Source organism: Crinia signifera, chromosome 7 (assembly GCF_055691185.1).
Source record: "Crinia signifera chromosome 7, ASM5569118v1, whole genome shotgun sequence".
NCBI classification, from domain to species: domain Eukaryota; kingdom Metazoa; phylum Chordata; class Amphibia; order Anura; family Myobatrachidae; genus Crinia; species Crinia signifera.
The window spans coordinates 151,988,638-152,003,357 of NC_139223.1; the positions used below are offsets into that span (position 1 = coordinate 151,988,638).

Below are 14,720 nucleotides of genomic sequence, written 5' to 3' on the forward strand. Positions count from 1 at the left end.
AGTGCTATCCTAGTATATAACGAAGCGCATTTTGACACCCCAATTATGTACTTGTATTTTTTTTTTCTTTTTGCTTTCTTATCTGACAAAATGAAGAATAAAAGTTTTTTTTTTTGTTTTATACAATTTTTTTTTTTTTGTTGGTAGCAATCTGTAACACATATCCTCATGTATCACATACCAATTTCCCAGTAGAGTGTAAGCTTGCGTGCAGGGCCCTCATACCTCTCTGTCTGTTATTACCCATTGTAATTTACTGGCACTATGAATCAATGTTAATAAAAACAAAGTAGACGATACACAACTCCCTTTTACAGGACAATAAGGTGAAATCAAAAAGTGATGATACATAAACTCCAGGATAAGAAAAATACATAGGGATTGATCTGTAGGAAGGGAACTTGCATGATTCTTACACCTTATGTAATATGCTGAGCCTATAGGACAGGGCAGCAGGACAGGGTATCTGGTGCTCTGTCCTTACACAAGGTTGTGCTGGAAATAAGACAGATAAACTTGGAAAAAAGCAGGAATGAGACATCTTCTCGCCCTCCTTGCAGGCTCCCTGGTTAAACAGCAAGTTGCATTGTTAGAGGGCTGCTGGCTGACGTCACTTTTGGTTCCTGATGAAGCTTTGCCTTGAAGTGAAGCTGAATAAAAACCTTGAGAAGAATCTCCTTCAATCTGCTGCAAGGAACTAGAGACAGACACACACAGAGGGAGCACATTACACCCTCTTCCTCCTTTATGTCCTTTCTCCTGGAGACACCACACACACAGCAGCAGGAGCAGCAGCAGCAAGGAGGAGGACAGCAGATAACCTTCCATCACCTCTCCCCAAACACTGCTCACCCCCCTGGCTTCCTGGCGAGGAGGAGACCCCCCGAGGCACTGCTGTACTGCTGAAGGTGAGTGCTCACTAGGATGATGCAGGAGTAGTAATGTGTGAGTACGGCTGACATTACAGCAGGGGGTACTTTCTTATGTGGGGTCCCAGCCAAACTGGGTAGGGGAGGGCTGCTGCGGTGTAAGGGGGGGTGGGGGCGTCCCCCGCTCTCTGCCCTATAGAGGGGCAGTCAGTGCCCCCCCCCCCCCCCGTGTGCCAGGAAGGCTGGCGTTAAATAGGGCATCGCGGATCTATGCCAAGGGAGGGGGGGGTTGTGATCTGCTACCCCCACTGTGTCCGACAAAGTTTGCTTGATGATAAGGGCAGCCTCTTCCCCACCCCCCCTGCTCCCGTGCCTCGCACCTCCTGTGCCTCTGCCACATACAGCCCCCCCTGTGGCTTCTTAATCCCACTTCCCCACCCTGTTAGGGCCCTTCCTGCCCCTCCCAGGGGTGCCTGTCAGGAAGGTAAGAGGAGCCCGGGCCGGCTCCCAAACATCTCCCTTAACCCTTCTTACCTCGGCCAGCTCTATGGGTTGGGTTACACACTGGGAGGGGGATTAACCCTATCAAACTAGAAGAGATTTGTTTCCCTGCTCATAATAGTACAAATCTGTGCCAATTTAACCCTTTACAAAACAACTAAGGCCTCTATCTATCTATCTATCTATCTATCTATCTGTCTATCTATCTATCTATCTATCTATCTATCCATCCATCCATCCATCCATCCATCTATCCCTCTGCATGGCTGCAGGGAGTATCTTAGTAATAAATTCTATGGTCCCATGGGTTATTTTGTTGTTGAGAGAATTAGTCCAGTATTTAAGTGTAATTGGGTTTTCAGAAATCCCATATGCCTGAAACCCAATGCCAGGGACATCTGCCAGTAACCGTAAACTGGTAATGCTGCCGATTGGCTTGCCCAGACACCCCCCCAATGTCCCATTCATACCTATTATATTTTTTTTTTCAAAGCTGCACATCCTAGGGTTAAAGGGGGTGTTGACTAAAATGTAACCCCACCTTCTGTTTTGAATGCCCAACACATATAGTATCTCAGGGGTTAAGTGAGGTAAGCCTACCTATAAAGTGATCTTTTGCCAAAATCACCGCAACAACACCATACAAATCCCAGGCCTGGTGCCAGTAGGGTAATGTGAATTAATAGGAAGTTTCAGGGTTGGGGGTGGATGAGAGATCTGTATGTACAACATCTGATCTGTCTTCCAAGCACTGCCCTCCTCATCTCTCCTACTCTTTTGTGTTTCTTGAACAGAACAGCAGCTGCCGACTGGTCGAGTTGTTGAAATTTATCCCTTTGTGTATATAACAATATCCTCCATTTTCCTTCTTTTTTTTTTCCCCTTGCCCTGTAAACAACAAGCTACTCGCCATTTTGTATAAATGTATTCTCTGGATATCTTATTTTTATTATTCATTAATTATTATTTTTTTTGTTAAAAAAAAATTTCAGATAAGTGGTCAAAATTCATGACCCCTGAAATATTTATCAGGTTTAAAGTTTAGAATGCGCCACAGCAGGCGATGATGTTATTTAAAGTTTAGAGTGGAGTTTTTTTTTTTTTTTGGGCTTTTCTATACATTTTTTTTTATATTTTTTTATACATTGCATCATGTTTTTATTTTTTTATTTTTTTTTATGATAAACAAATCTTCCAGATGAAATTACCTTCCCATCCCTACTTTCCTAAATCCGTAACAGGTGAATACACAGTATACCATAGGTGGAATGATATATGTGCATATTTTTTTTTGTGGCAAACCTTTCTTGTTTATGACTTTAGATTCGGATAATTAGTTTGCTGTAATTTTTATGCAAATTTGTTGTATCCACTTGCATGATGCAGATGGCTGCACATAACTTAGTTCCTCCTGCTTCTGACCTAGAATTATTTAATGTATAATGCATGACTCACTTATTTCATGTCTGTCATGTGGTTTTATTAGCATTGAAGTTTTATGGAGTGCATTGTACTTATACAGATACTGTATTTTCTTTTCTCTCTCTCTCTCTTCTCTTCTTATATATAATATGCTGTGTGTGTGTGTGTGTATGTGTATATATATATATATATATATATATATATATATATATATATATATATATATATATATATATATATATATATATATATATATAGCAGCACGGATAGTGTAATGGTTAACAATACTGCCTCACAGCACTGAGGTCATAGGTTCAATTCCCACCATGGCACTGTGTGGAGTTTGTATAGTCTCTCCTTGCTTGCTTAGGTTTCCTCCCACATTTCAAAAATATACTGGCAGGTTAATTAGCTCCCAACAAAATGTCTGTGTGTGCGTGTATATGTGGTAGGGAATATAGATTGTAAGCTCCACTGGGGCAGGGACGGATGTGAATGTTCAAATATTCTCTGTAAAGCACTGCGGAATATGTGTGCACTTTTAAAATAACTGAATAACTTATATATTTATTATCTGTATATCCATTGTCAATGCTAGGGTTAACTTGACAAATAATTATGTTCTAGTCTTACTAGTAGTGAAATAATTAACTCAGGTTCCCCCCACCTCCTGCAGCCAGGGATGGGTAACTGTATTCTGACTAGAGGTATCCACTTTTGTCACCATCTCTTTTTTTTTTTTTTTTTTTTTATGAAACACTTGCAGTGCACTGGTTAATCTGATGTGCGGTTGGGAAATCTGAATTTAAAGCAGGGTGTTGTAGGCATGATTTCTTAAAAAAACACAGCCTTACCTCAGGCTACACCAGGCTTGTCAGCCCATGTGGGAAAGGGAGGACAATCAGCTTCAGTGTTCTTAAAATTGTTTCCTAAACAATAGCTACTTTTTGTCTAATAAAAAGTTCTACCGGTCACATGGCTGCTCTTTGTAGAACGCTCTACGGCTCATCAGTAATGTGTCTTTCCACTGGAGAAAAATACATAACGCATAGTTAATATTTATTTAGTTGTTCCCAGTATATTTATTTATTATCTATATTTTTTTTTTGACAAGTCGTATGAATAATATTTGAGTATTATGACTGTAAAACTAATTCATTCAAATTACTTCAGCCTCAACTGATATATAATGTTAAATTGACTGTGGGTGTCTGTATCAAATCATAAAAATCCTAGTATTGTGGAAGTTCACTAAAATTGAATTCACACTCGCCAGTCATCTGAAGCCTCCAGTGGTTCCTTAAGGGGCTTACACACTGGGAGATTTTAATTGCCGGGCGATAGGGCCGCGCATTGCTAACGCTATGCCACCACACACCGCGCGATGTAGGGGCATTTTCTAAGTGAGTTAGTTAGATTGCATAGAAAATGCCCTGAAATCCCCCTGTGTAGATTTCATTAGAGCATTTTACCTCACACCACTGATGTCAAGGGTTTGCTTCTCCCCAAGGCCCTAACAGTAAGGAGTTTGTATGTTCTCCTTGTACTTGCATGGGTTTCCCTCAACAATCCCAAAAATATGCTGGCAGGTTAATTTTGTATTCTGGGAGAAAAAACAAAACAAAACCTTTTGTGTTGAGAATATAGATTGTGACCACCATTGGGGCTGGAACTGAAGTGAATGGCCAAAGAAACTTATGGTAATAAATATCGCTGGGGATAAGGTAGTTGAGTGACCATATTCCTGTGTGTACAGGGCGATGGTTGCCGGGAGTGCACTCCCATGACCAGCCCTGCACCAGCACCCCCAACCCTGCAGTGTCTCATTTTCATCAGGTCGCTGATTTGATTCGATCGTTGAATGACCAATCGCTCGATGTGTACGGAGCTTAACTATTTCTTCACTAGCGTAAGCAGCAAAAGCCACTCGCAGCTCTTGTTACTTATAAAAGCATAGTATGTCAGTTATGGGTGGTGTCAGCTGTATTGTGAGATTTCAGTTGTGTGTTGTTGTTTTTTTTGTACGTTTATCTTAAGTGTTGGTAAATGATCAATTGTTTGTGCTGGCTGCAGTGAGTTACTTTCATGCATGTCACCCCCAAATGCCCAGTTTTAGGTGCGTAAAGGGGCTATACTCATGCAAGGGACTGGGTGCGCTGCGTTTGCATGCCCAAAGGATTTTTGCGGACTTCTGCTCACCAAGAGATAATGGGCTATATTTCATGCAGGGGGCGAATGAGGGGGTTAAACAGTGGATATCACCGAAAACAAGCGAACCTCTGCGTCTTGCCCCCTCGCCAGCTGCTCACCATATTCAGCGTTCCGGGGGAATCCTCGCTGTCACATGACATTCCCCAAACAGCGAGACTTGCAGGGAGCCCACTGGATTTAGCCGTCTGTTTCAGCGGCCGCATGCGACGATTCACCCTGGGTCCAAAAACGGAGCGAGGGGGAATCGGCGTATGCAGGGGGGTCAGTTGAATACTAATAGGGCGAGCTGTGACAGCAAGCAGGCAGCACCGCTCTCTGTCACAGCTCGCCCCCGGCATTAACTACACCCCAATGGCTGTCTGTGGCTATTCATTTGCTCCCATCACTTCAGACGAAAGCAGTGGGCAGTGCAAAACCGTTGAAACCCCCCTTTATGAATTTGATTCTGTATAGAAAACTACCATTTTGCAATCTGTACAGGGCATTTCATTTATCTGAAAGGTTATTATTTAATCCCTGGGTTCAGAATGTATCCAGCTTTATTACCGTACATAACACCACCCTCTTAAGTAATCTGTCTGTATAAATGATAGGCAAGACTATATACTGTACAGATTAATGTAAATACATGACTTATTTTGGCCTATCATTTGCATGAGTAATACATACGTAAGTCCGGCGGTTGGGATGCCGATGTTGAGAATACTGACGCCAGCATCCCGATGGATGGAATTCATTATTGTTTGTTTTCTTTCATAGAATGTGTAAGCTGTGAGCACACGGTGCGATCCTGGATATAGAGTTTGACTATATAGGCAAGATTGAATAGAAAGTTAGTCTGAATTGCGCAGTGTTCAGCCACATTTTGTGCCGTTTAGTCCATGTCGAATAGAAAAATAGACGGCAGGCAAATCTGTCTTGACTATCTCGATGGTAGAATGTACTTGGCCTAGGGCCAAATTGCAAGATGGTCTAATAGAGGGTACACATGGTGAGATATGCAATGTAATGCTCCGAATGGCTGAGTCTAGATTCACTGGGGGTTTATCCACTAAGATTGGCGTTCGATTGAAGATGGGTTGTTGCTATGGTCAACCAATCAGACTGTATTATCTTCTAGAAGGTGCTAAATAAAGAAGTAGATTCTCATTGGTTGCTATGGGCAACATAGCATCTTCAATATAACTCCCATCTTCGTAAATAAACCCCACTTCATCTGCAGGTCTCTTACACAGTAAGAAAAAAGTACAGCCATAAATAATACAGAGAATTGACTGTTGTTCCTCAGGGAAGCACACCTTAACCGAGGTTCATTGAATTTAAACACTCCTATTCATACCAGCCAGGTCTCTCCAGTATATTTACCAACTGTGCAGCACCCTGTGCATTTTCCTTTCCACCATTCACCAGCTTCAGATTCGTGTTGTTCTCCTTTGACCTTCTCCATCAAGGGGTTTTATTCCTACAGCAGATATATAAGCATTGACCTGTATAAGTTGATCTGGTGGTCAAGTGGCTTTTACTCACCTGCACTTCTACAGCTCATGCGTGCCCCAAGTTTTATATTTTAGATCTTTATTTTTCAATACATTTCCAATTGTAAAGCGCAATAGAGTATGCTGTGCTGTATAAGAAACGGTTAATAAATAATTCTGCCTCTGGATTAATAGGATTACATTCATATAAGCAATTGAAGTTCAAACATTTATAGGCAGGCAGATAATGTATCAGCGGTGTTCTGGTTTTGTACATAAATATTTGGAACAGGGGCCCTTTAAGAGAGGAGGAGGCGTCCTGTGTGCAGGCTCCAATTTGTCCTCCTCCCTTCCTGGTGCAGTAGATTTGTGGTGCCAGAGTCTGCTGCACATGCGCGGGTCTCTGGGAACATGGAGCCTGAGCCACGTTTCTTAGGACTCCTCTATTGCGTATACTCGGACCATCGGGAAAAGTGGCGGCCATTTTCCCAGTGATTCTAGCCACTGAGCTGATGGCGATGTTAGTATGATTAATAGGTGCAGGATGTATCGGGTGTGGACCCGAGTACACTGCGCACCTTGCACCCATTATAGATACACAAGTAAGTCTTGTAAGCTAAAAACCAGTGACAATAATTCAAGAAGACCTTGTGGGGGATCTGTACATTGCCGCTTAGATTTCAAATTAGGCGCATTTCACACTTTCAGTTACTCCGAGACTGAGAAGTACATTTTATGTTCCTTATGTGCAATGCACACCTGCAAAATGCCATATGTTTATATATTTTGCCTTAGCAACCTGGATACTGGTAAATGAGATTCATGGGTAAATGCATCTGCGTATGTATGTGTGTGATTAGCAGCTGATCGCACTTGCTGGGGCCGGCTACGAACTGAAAGTTATCTTTGGCCACTAATAGCCCGTTCTCACTGCTAGGCAAATTCCTGGGACAAGCATGTCTGATAATTTGCCTTTTAACATGTGTTGTTGTTTTTTTTTCAGTGTCAACCTGCTTCCCCCGGGAATTTGCCATAATAATAATAATAATAATAGTTATTTATATAGCACCTTTTTCCTAGTAGGACTCAAAGTGCTTGCATTAGCCTTTTACAGCACAAAATACAAAACAAGCTTAACAAGGGACATTAGTGAAATGCTTGGGTGAACAGGAAAGTCTTGAGTCTATTTTTTGAATGTTTCCAGAGTGGAAGCTTCTCAAACTGAGCGGGGAAGAGAGTTCCATAGAGTTGGAGCCATAGCGCTGAAAGCTCGTCCCCCAGGTGAATTCAGGGAAATTCTGGGTACTGTTATTAGTCCTTCATCAATCGATCGTAGTAATCGGGTGGGACAATAAGGGATCAGAAGCTGCTGCAGGTACATAGGGTCTACACTGGTCTGTGTACAGCTTTAACTGCCAACATGGACTATATAGAGCATACATTATTATTATTATTATCATCCACAGTAGTTGCTGAATGTGGTGTCGCTATAACCGGCAGATTGCTCCTCACCATAGTTACATAAGGTAAGGTGATGCTTTTATGCTACAGTTTGAGTTCATGTCAGCAAGGGTGGCACGATCCAAGCCCAGATTGTCAATTATTAGGTCGAACACTGAAGGTTGACATCTGAAATAGGTTGACATGGCTAAGGATGTTAGGGTTGGAAGGTCAACACAAGCATTAAATCGACAATGGGAAGGTCGACACGAGTTTCTCACATTTTTTTGAGCAGACATGTGCCGACAGGCGGTATTTCATGCCCTACCATCCACTTTGGCATGGCGGGAGAATAAGGTAGTGCCCGAAGCATGGTGAGCGCAGCGGTACACTTGGACGATGTCCATGCTGACTAAGTCGACATCCTGGACAAAAAAAAGGAAAATACTAATGTCGACCTTTTGACTGTCGACCTAATGCTTGTGTCGACATTCCAACCCTGTCAACCTTAGCCATGTAATTTCAGGTGTGGACCTAAGCCCAGTCAACCTACAGTGGTCAACGTAATAAACATCAACCTTCCTATGCCTTGTGAAAAGTATTTTGTAATACATTTCTAGTGTGTGTGTGTGTGTGCGTGTGTGCGTGTGTTCTTGATGTAGGTAAGAATATGTGGCCCAGTGAAGGGTACTGTGGCCCTGGGAGGTACCCAAGCATGTATTCTCACTGAACTACTGAAACACTATTAACTTTTTAATATCCACTTGGTGGTTTATTTATCACTCAGCAATTTTAAAGAGCCCTCTGACCCCAGGCCGGAACTGCTGCCAACATTACAGTATGACTGGAACACAGCCCACTAAGCATTTACTACATTTGCATCTGGGTGAACCAATATAGGATACTAATTGAAAGCCTGTCAAAATGACGTCTTCTGCAATGTACTTACACTTTAAACTGTGACAGTTTTTACTTTCACTTTGAGCTGTGACAGTTTTTACCCCACAAACTCTCCGCCCCACCCCCAGTCCCTATCTGCTCCTACCTCTAATCTAACAACCCCTCTCCCCATATCCAGCAAGTCTGAAACAGATCAGTGTCCCTGCAAAAATTGCTTTCACTGTCTTTTAAAACATTTTAGCAGAGAGTATGTCTTCCTTCCATTTGTCGGCCTAATGCTTGTCAACCTTCCGACCCCGTCAACATTAGCTATGTCAACCAATTTCATGCGCCGTCTTAAGCTCCATCGACCTTTAGTGGTCGACATAATGTATGTAGACCTATCACAGTATTTTACTGGCGGTGTGCCAACATGGAAGCAGCGATGAGTTCCCTTACAGACAACATAGCAAAGGAAATGCTATGGTGATTGAAGGAGGCTGCCAAGAAACCGAGCGATGTGCAGTAAACTTTTTTTTTTTTCTTGACCTTGAGTAACCTTTTATTTTATTATATATATTTTTTTGTGTGTGTCGTTGTTAATGTATGAATGTATCGCAGGAGGGTGTTTGACTGGTTGTGACAGAATCTTTAACATTTGATTCCAAAATCAATGAATACATAAAGAAACAGGGGACATCTTTGCCTGGGTATATTACGGACATCTACCATAACTGTATATCATTGGTTCTACACACAGAAGGTGAATTGGAATATAAAGGAGGATACAGTGTAGCGTGTCATAACCCAGGCCTAAGTATTATTGGTCATTTCATGGAAGTTGCAGTCAGTACAGTATAACGGTTTATTATAATTATTATCCTTTTATTTATATGGCGCCACAAAGGTTCCACAGCGCCCAGGTACAGAGTACACATAATCAAAACAGGAAACAGTGACTTACAGTGGAAGACAATACAGGACAAATACAGGGTAAATGATTATAGGAACATCAGCTGATTACTGCAACATAAGTATCCAGGTGGCAGCAAACAGCAGCTTTGGTGCAGTCGAAGACTACTGAAGTAATGGATAAGCAGATGAGGTAAGAGGTCCCTGCTCATGGGAGCTTACATTCTAAAGAGGAGGGGCATACACTAGGTCGACTTGAGGAATGTCGACAGTCAAAAGTTTGACATGGGTTTTTCATGTATTTTTTTTGCCAACATGTGCCAACAAGCGGTATTTCATGCCCTACCATCCACTAGGGCATTGAAGGCGAATAAAATAGTGTGCCAAGCGCAGCGAGCCATGCGAGGGGACGTGGTGCACCAATAAGGAGTCCATGTCGACTGTGTCGACTGTGTCGACATTAGAGACAAATACTGAAAAAAAACAACCATGTTGACCTTTTGAATGTTGACCTAATGCTTGTGCCGACTGAATGACCCTGTTAACCTAAAGCCATGTAAACCTTTTGAGTGTGTCCACCTAAGGCCTCTCGACCTTCAGTGGTCGACCTAATGCATGTCAACTTTTCTGTGGTCAACCTAATGATCCACACTCCAGTAAAACTGGTTCTTTGTTTCTTAATAGTATCATTACATGGCACAAACCCAACCTAGTCACAATGAAGTAGTTCTTGGAGGCAGTTCAAGCAGATCTTTGCTAACATTAAAGGTGTTTTCCACCTTCAAATTTCTTGGAATCTGGAAGATTTATTTGTGTAAGCTACAATAGCGCATAAACAAGTCAATACATTAGTCATTTGCAGGCAGTGCTGGAGCTACATTTTTGGGTCCCTGAACTGTTATGGGGGCCTTTTGCAATCAGCACCAATAGGGTAACATCCTTAAGTATTTATCTCAATCACCACCCTCCTTTCAATAATAACCTCACAGAACCCCCACTTCTTCAATCACCTTACAGAACTCCTTCTCCCCTCTATTCAATAATCGCCTCACAGAACCCCTCTTCTTTTATCACCTCACATAACTCCTTCTCCTCCCCTTTCTACAATAATCACCTCCAGTGGCGGTTTTTACCAATGGGCTGCAGCCCCCCAGGTAAAATCCGCCACTGTTCTCTGCCTATGAAGCCAGATGCAGCCTGTGAGACTGCTCTGACTTCAATGTGACTGGCAGTGGAAGTCCAACCTGCCAGTCACTCAAGGCAGTCCCTTTGGGAGGTGTTCCCTCCCCCTGGGATGCCTCGCTGTGCGCAGATGCGGGGCAGCCCCAAAAGCAGGTTCTGCGCATGCACAGTATCGGGAACGACACTGCACATGCGCCGGACTTGGGAACCTGATTAAGCCCTCGGGGGCTGCTGCAAAGGCAGCCCATGGAGGCTTGGGCCAGCGCATGCGCAGTATGTATGAAGTTACTGCGCATACGCTGGCCCCGTGCAGGGGACCGGCGACTGGGACCGGCAGCAGAAGGGAGCACAGCGGCGGCGGCGGCAGCAGCGGAGGGGGTGGCCGGCATCGCGGAGCGTAAGAGCCACCACTCATCACCTCACAGAACTCGTTCTTCTCCCCTCTTTACAATAAACACTTGACAGTACTCATTCAGAACCAGCAAAGTGACCTTATTAGACGCCTCCCTCTCACCTGTCATTGCTCCCAGCCTCCTTCCTAGTACGGTCCCTCTCAGGCTTCACCAGTCCTGGGAATGCCGCAAAGAGAAGTTCTGCAGGCTGTTGGGAATTGTCGTTTCAAACGGATACACATTTCACTTTCACACTATTTACAGAGAGCAAATCACAGAGCTAGACTACAGCTCCCTTAGTACTACGCGATGCACGTCCAAGCTGTACTAGCCGCTACGCTGTACTAGAGGCCTGGCTGTCATGGTATGATTGGTGATGAGCTATGATCATACAGTGCTCAAGAACAAGAGATGAACATCACATTTTTTTTTAAATGCACAAGAAGATGAAAACAACCTTCATTTAATAACGGACACTGAAAAAAGCTTCTTGTTTTTATTTTTTTTCTCATTTTGAAAACTCCACTCAGAAATAAAAAGTTGCTTCAGAGCTCCTCTGGGATTAGGGGCCCATACGCTTAAACTCCATTACTTTCATAGAAGATCTGCGCCTGTCCGACTTGTCCCTCTTAAGCTAGTGAGCACTCTCACTTCGGAACACCATAATCCATACCTCCCAACTGTCCTGTTTTTTGGGGGGATGTTCCCGCACGGGAGGGAGGGGGGCAGTTGGTCGTCATCCCCCTCCCCTATCACCCGTGAATAGCGCACAGCATCTATTCATGCCCCCACAGGGGTGTGGCCTCGAGTACAGGCCACGCCCCTTCACATTAGGCCAAGCACCCAAAACATTTCTGGTGTGACAGCGTCTCTCCTCATGCCTCCTCAATGTTGGGCGGTATATAATGATGTGTTTCTAGGGTCAGTCTCCCCTAATTTACATATTAGACCACTTCTGCCCCAAGCAACATTCCTGTGATCTGCTTATGTTCCTGTATGCACTAATAACTGTAATTGGAGCATATTTCATGACTTTCTGGGAATTGTTGGCATAAAATGGACATTTTATATTTTTTACTCCAATTGCAACATATATATATATATATATATATATATATATATATATATATATATATATATATATATATATACAGTATATGTAGATCTTTATAGATATATTATACACATACATTGATTTTTCATTTTATTGTAGTCTTTGTTCCTGTGCATTGTGGGTCTGCAGTGGAGAGGAGCAGATGTTTTGCCAAATATCCTCATGTGTTGCTTTTTCTTATGGGAGTGCAGAAGCGTTTCTTGTGATGCATTGACTTGACAGCTGCTGAATTTCAGGGAGCTGCTTAGAAGCCATTAGTAGTGTCATTGAATTGAAACAGAACAGTCACTCCCAGCTTGAACTGCAATTGTTACTATCTTGTTGCTATTTATTTCTGTTGCAACACAAGGCCTGGAAGATCACACTCTGAAGCAATGATCTTTTTTTCTCTCTCTCTCTCTCTCTCTCTCCGGCCGATGGGCCAGGATAGAACAAAGAAGTGTTCGGACTTGTTAGGATTCCTGTTTGCTGATCGTGGCCAGCTATTTTTGTGCGTATATAAATATATTTTTCTTCTTTACACCTTGCATGACTTCCTTTTAAATGAAGGTACTGCAAGATTGTTTTACAGCAGGGGTCCCTTTTAGGAAAGTAGAAGCTTGTATTATGTATTTCTCATAAGCTGTATAATGAAATGTGTTTGTGTATATGTGTGCAATTACTGTATGGTGACAATATCTCCTGTAGTTCTGTATGGAGCTGTTTGGAATCAAGTAACGAAACATACTGACCTTGTTGTTGTATCATTATAAACAGGGATCTAGCTAAAATTTAAGCCACAACCCCTACCCCCTCGCTGACATAGAGGATGAAACCTAATGGGTATGGTTCATACAGATGGAGCGCCTCTCAGCCAGCTCAGTGAATCGGGATCCGTCAGAACGGGGCAAATGAGCGTCTCGTGTGGACACGCCAACTTCTGGGGCATGGCGAACCGCAACGGATGTCCATTATATCACCAGGAGCAGCTCTAATGAGAGCTGCTCCATCTATAGGGTTGACATTATGAAGGTTGACGTACGTTAGGTCTACCACTAAAGGTCAACAGGGCTTCGGTCAACCCATAAAATAGGTTGACCTGGCCAAAGTCGGAAGTTCAACACAAGCATTAGGTTGACAATGGGAATGTTGACATAAGTTTTTCACGGTTTACTTGTCCCGAATTTCGACGTAAGTCAATATGGACATCGTATCAGCATACCGTGTTCCATCACATGGTTCAGTGTGCCCGCCATGCTTCCGGTACGGTGCCTTGCTGCATTAGCACACTATTATATTCTCCCTCCACACCCTAGAGGACGGTAGGGTAGGAATTACCGCCTGATAAAAAAAAAAAAACACGTGAAAAACTCATATTGCCCTTTGACTGTTGACCTAATACTTGTGTCAACTTTCCGACCCTGCCAACCTTAGCCATGTTAACGTATTTTATGTGTCAACCTAAACACTGTTGACCTTTAGCGGTGGACCTTTGCAGACCTTTATAGTGTTGACCTAGCAACCATATCCCAACCTAATAGGGTCCAATTTTGTAAAATTGCGTAATCTACTGTACAATTGGACCATATTACATTTCCCCATAGGCCCTGCGGCATAAGAGTGAGATGGTTGTGTTAGAATCAGAATTTTGGGGTCCTTGCACCAGCAGCTTCTTTCAAACTCTACTAAGATGCTACTAATATATACAGTATTTATTAATATATATATATGTATGTGTGTGTGTGTGTGTTCCCTGCTCCTTGCAGATAGCACATTTGCAGATCCATTATTGTGGATATAGAAGCATGTAAACCGTGTAATGGTCCAGAGGGCAAAATAATGATCATTTTTTGTGGGTGATGAAGGATGATCCAAACATTGGACGGTATACTAGTATCTACCGTAGGTAATTATTGCTAACAAGGCTATCCAGTTTGCCCTGATGATGGTGCTTATTGGGAATTAGTTGGGTTTTTTTTTACACAAAAAAAGTTTAAAATACATAGGTTACATTTTTGGCCACAAAATCAGAATTGAATATCTAAAATAATAATAGGATACACCTCATGGGTGCTGAGTGCTGGCCAAAGGGATATATCTAATATGGCAATATTCACAGTTAATACGTGTTCTTTTCCATATACGTTTTACACCGTGTGCCTCTCCACTGTGTCATATGTCCAACATAAGCTAGATATGTACTATACAAATACTACTTAAAGGATGATGAATACAAAATGTAAAAACTTTACTACTGCGTTCTTCCAATATATTCCTATAATTAATAGTACGAGTTCTGTTGTTATTGGTTATATAGCAATCAGTGATTTCTGATGTCATCACT

The 14,720-nt window shown here is 42.6% G+C and overlaps 1 protein-coding gene across 20 annotated transcripts in view; it reads left to right on the top strand.

Moving 5' to 3' along the window:
- The first annotated feature begins 616 nt into the window (after nucleotides 1–616).
- The window catches only part of BAZ2B (bromodomain adjacent to zinc finger domain 2B), a 242,777-nt gene continuing 228,673 nt past the window's right edge, over nucleotides 617–14,720 (top strand). For 7 of the 20 annotated variants that reach the window (XM_083153982.1, XM_083153986.1, XM_083153995.1 and 4 more), the window contains exon 1: nucleotides 619–908. The gene's annotated coding sequence lies outside the window, so the exon portion shown is untranslated. Of the gene's footprint in view, nucleotides 909–12,822; nucleotides 12,888–14,720 lie in introns of all 20 variants that reach the window. The other 13 variants (XM_083153975.1, XM_083153978.1, XM_083153980.1 and 10 more) reach the window with 5 other exon arrangements.